The sequence below is a fragment of the Anabrus simplex genome, chromosome 8 (genome assembly GCF_040414725.1).
Source record: "Anabrus simplex isolate iqAnaSimp1 chromosome 8, ASM4041472v1, whole genome shotgun sequence".
NCBI lineage: Eukaryota > Metazoa > Arthropoda > Insecta > Orthoptera > Tettigoniidae > Anabrus > Anabrus simplex.
Genome location: NC_090272.1, coordinates 159,780,177 through 159,784,599, shown reverse-complemented (window position 1 = coordinate 159,784,599; position 4,423 = coordinate 159,780,177).

The following is a 4,423-nucleotide window of genomic DNA, read 5'->3' as shown; positions in this document are numbered from 1 at the left end:
CTTCTGTTCAGTACTCAATCAACAGCCTGAACACGAGGATAAGCCAGCCCTTCCTATGGTATGTTGTACGTGTTGTTTGCACGCTCTTACACTTCTTCTTCTTCTTCTCCTTAATCTGTTTACCCTCCTGGGTTGGTTTTTCCCTCGGACTCAGCGAGGGATCACACCTATACCGCCTCAAGGGCAGTGTCCTGGACCTTCATACTCTGGGTCGGAGGACACAACTGGGAAGGATGTCCAGTACCTCGTCCAGGCGGCCTCACCTGCTATGACAGAGGCCTTGCGGGGGAAGATTGGAAGGGATAGACAAGGAAGAGGGAAGGAAGCGACCGTGGCCTTTAGTAAAGTACCATCAAGGCATTTGCCTGGAGAAGTGGGAAACCACGGAAAGCCACTTCAAGGATGGCTGTGGTGGGATATCTTCTAATACCGTTAGAACCAGTTGCTATCTCTATTTACTTATTATTTTTATACACGGATGTCTACATACAGCATAAAACGTGATTTATTCAATCCATTTTAAGTGATATAAAATACTGACTGGGATCTCCAAATAATAGATTATTCTAAGGTATGAATCACAGAAGAGTCCCGCAAATCCGAATTAATTGAGACTGGGTCCTGTTCGGATTGGCTAATATTTCAAATACTGTATTTCCAAAATCTAGCGTTACGCCGAAACTATGACTATTGGAGTATAATAATAAACCAGGGATAACTGACTTTGTAAAGAAAAATAATTAGTGACTGATATTTGTGGAACGCTGTGTTTTATTAATTTTTAAGTAAGCGAAAACTATGGAATTCGTGGACAGATGTGTTGTGATGGTGGTGGTGATTATTGTTTTAAGAGGAAGTACAACTTGGCAACCATCCTCCAGATGTGTTGTCTCTGCTGAAAATGCGGAGCAAATCTCTGTTTATTTATTTATGTATTTATTTATTTACTTTCCGTGTCCAGATACACTGCTAAAAATGCTTTCTTCAATATTTTATATTTTCTTTTGCTATTTGCTTTTACGTCGCACCGACACAGATATGTCTTACGGCGATGATGGGATAGGAAAGGCCTAGGAATTGGAAGGAAGCGGCCGTGGCCTTAATTAAGGTACAGCCCTGGCATTTGCCTGGTGTGAAAATGGGAAACCACGGAAAACCATCTTCAGGGCTGCCGACAGTGGGGCTCGAACCCACTATCTCCCGATTACTGGATACTGGCCGCACTTAAGCGACTGCAGCTATCGAGCTCGGTTTTTCTATTTTCAAGGACAGCTTTATCATTGGCCTGCAAAACGTCTTCCTTTGAACACGGTCATGGTAAATGCTGACAAATACTGACAAACCAAAAGGTGTTCTTCATTCCGTAGTAGTCCACAATCACAGGTCATGTCTCCTTGTATATAGCCCCACTTAAATAGTTTAGACTTGCACTTCGAAACACCTGTCCGCAGTCGAGTGAGGGTCTTACAGGCAAGATGCAGAAGCCGAAAACTTGCAGAAGGTTCTTCCTTTAAACTTAGGGATGGATTACGTACTTGCTGTTGCCACAGTTCACGCCTTCGTTTTTCTGATGTATCAACAAGTGGTATGATTTTTCTAAAAAAAAAACAACTCTTTCTTGATCTTGGTCTAACGGGCTGCATTTGATGGCCATAAAGGGGGTGACGTGAATTGCTTCCCAGGAGGGGTGATTCATGCAATAGGATAGATATTTTCCATTGGAGTTGGTCTCAGACACCCTGTAATTATGTGACCAGTCTCGTTCATAGCAATATCTACTTGCTTAGCATGGGCAGAGTTTCTCCATACGGGCGATGCATATTCTGCAGCTGATAGGCAGAGGGTTAGGGCTGATGTGCGTAGGACATGAGGGGTATGCACCCTAAGATGTTCATGTTAGTTTTCTAATAATAATATTCCTCTGAGAAAGGTAAAAATGATAACTTTTTTTTTCAATATGGTTTGTATCGCACCGAAACAGATGGGTCTTATGGCGATGATGGGATAAGTAAGGGCTAGGAGTGGAAAGGAAGCGACTGCGGCCATAATATTAAGGTACAGCCCCCGTATTTACCTGGGGAAACCACGGAAAACAATCTTCAGGTTTGCCGACAGTGGGGTTCGAACCCACTATCTCCCGCATGCAAGCTGATAGCTACGTGAACCAAACCGTGCAGCCACTTGCTCGGTACTTTGTTTTCTATGACATTACATAATCCTGAAATATGATCATGCCTATGAATACCGACTGTAAAAGCATCAATCTAAAGATACTTTTCTTGACACCCTGAGTAGCTCAGACACAAGAGCGCTGGCCTTCTCCCTCCAATATGGCGGGTTCAAACCCAGTTCAGTCCGGTGGTATTTAAAGGTAAGGTAAGGGTGTATTCTGCCCGAAAGCAGGTCAGAACCTCTGCAGAGGTGTGCCTGAGCCGCAGTTTTGCGTACAGTATGGTGGCCAGTTCCTTTCCGCTCCTCCATTTCGTTACTCCCCCACCCACAGCGCGTGGCAACCCATCCAAATCTTGACCACGCCCAATGTTGCTTAACTTTGGAGATCTCATGGGATCCGGTGTTTCAACACGGCTATGGCTTTTGGCAGTAGTATTTGAAGGTGCTAAAATAAGCCGGCCTCATATCGGTAGATTTACCGGTACGTAAAATAACTCTTACGGGAAAATATTCCATCGCCTCGGCGTCTCCTAAAATCGTAAATATAGTTAGTGGGACGTAAAATCAATAAAATTATTACATACTGGCTTTTTTGCGTGGTTTCACTCATGTGGAAATTACATTTTTGACCATTTATAGAACTGCTGGAAACTGTATTAAAATACATTCAATATATTTTCAGTAATATATGAACCTGTTAGCTTATGTTGATTTGTTGACAGAAGTTGGACATCATTAACCTACAGAAAATTAATCGAGAATGAACAAATAACTCCACGATTGGCAAGGACAGGACCTCCAAGTGGTAGTTCTTTTTGAAATGCTATTTGTTCGGGGCGTCGACCTATAGAGATATTTTGCCCCTAATTGCACCATGTGATATGAACCTGCGTGTAATTGGAATGGAGGAAGTCTAGAGTGTTGAATGTGAGGAAACTTTAAGGACGTCACAAACACCCAGTCCCCATGCCAGGGATATTAATCATTTACAATTAAAAACCCCTGACCCAGCTGGGAATCGAACTCGGGGCCACCGGGTGGCAGGCGGACGCGTTGCCCCCTACACCGCGGGTAGGCTACTCCACTGAGGTTTCAGAAACACATGTGTGGTGCTAGAATTTATTACTTTTGGGATAGCTCTTTTTTCTCTTCTTTTTTTGCTAGTGGCTTTACGTCGCACCGACACAAATAGGTTTTATGGCGACGATGGAATAGGAAAGGCCTAGGAGTTGGAAGGAAGCGACCGTGGCCTTAATTAAGGTACAGCCCCAGCATTCGCCTGGTGTGGAAATGGGAAACCACGGAAAACCATCTTCAGGGCTGCCGACAGTGGGATTCGAACCCACTAATTCCCGGATGCGAGCTCACAGCCGCGCGCCCTAATCGCATGGCCAACTCGCCCGGTTGGATAGCTCTGCACTCCACGAAGCGACTTATAGTGTTGAAAGTGAGAATACCTTTACGTTAACACAAAAGGAAATTTATTCAAAGATATCACTGAAGATAAAACAGAAAATACAAAGCTCGAAGCCCGTTGGCAAATGAAGGAAGTTATGGAGTTTAATTCGAATGACTTTGCATACTACAGAGTGCTGCTACCATCACCTGAAAGTCGCAACAATGAAAAGGAGGATGTTTGGGAAAAATAGTACATTCTCATTATATTAGTAAGATCATGTCATTCTAAGTTTGATATTTATTTATTTATTTATTTATTTATTTATTTATTTATTTATTTATTTATTTATTTATTTATTTATTTATTTATTTATTTATTTATTTATTTTATTTATTTATTTATGTCTTAAAAATTCGGCATTTGAGTGTTGGAATGAAGTAAAGTTTTAAATTCACCAAACCACCTAAAATTGTTCAGATATTTATGAATTAAATTCAAATATCATGATAATTATTTATAATATTAATGAAAAACTTGTAAGTTAAGTAGAAAGTTAACAATAAAATAATTACAACATACTGTAAATAGGAAAATATCAGAGTTAATAACTGAATAATATTTAAGTTAATACTACATTACCCACTAACTAACGGTATTAAGATCGTCGCAATTCGTAATTATTATCACTTCATAATGGATATCACATTGAAGAATATAATAAACTTACGTAAACCTATATATTTTCAGTATAGGCCTATACAAAAATATGTCTAATTGAGTATTTCCTTTTATCCCTTTCTTTACTTTTAGGTTGTGTTGAGAATGTACAGTAAATGCCAAGAAAATGTTAAG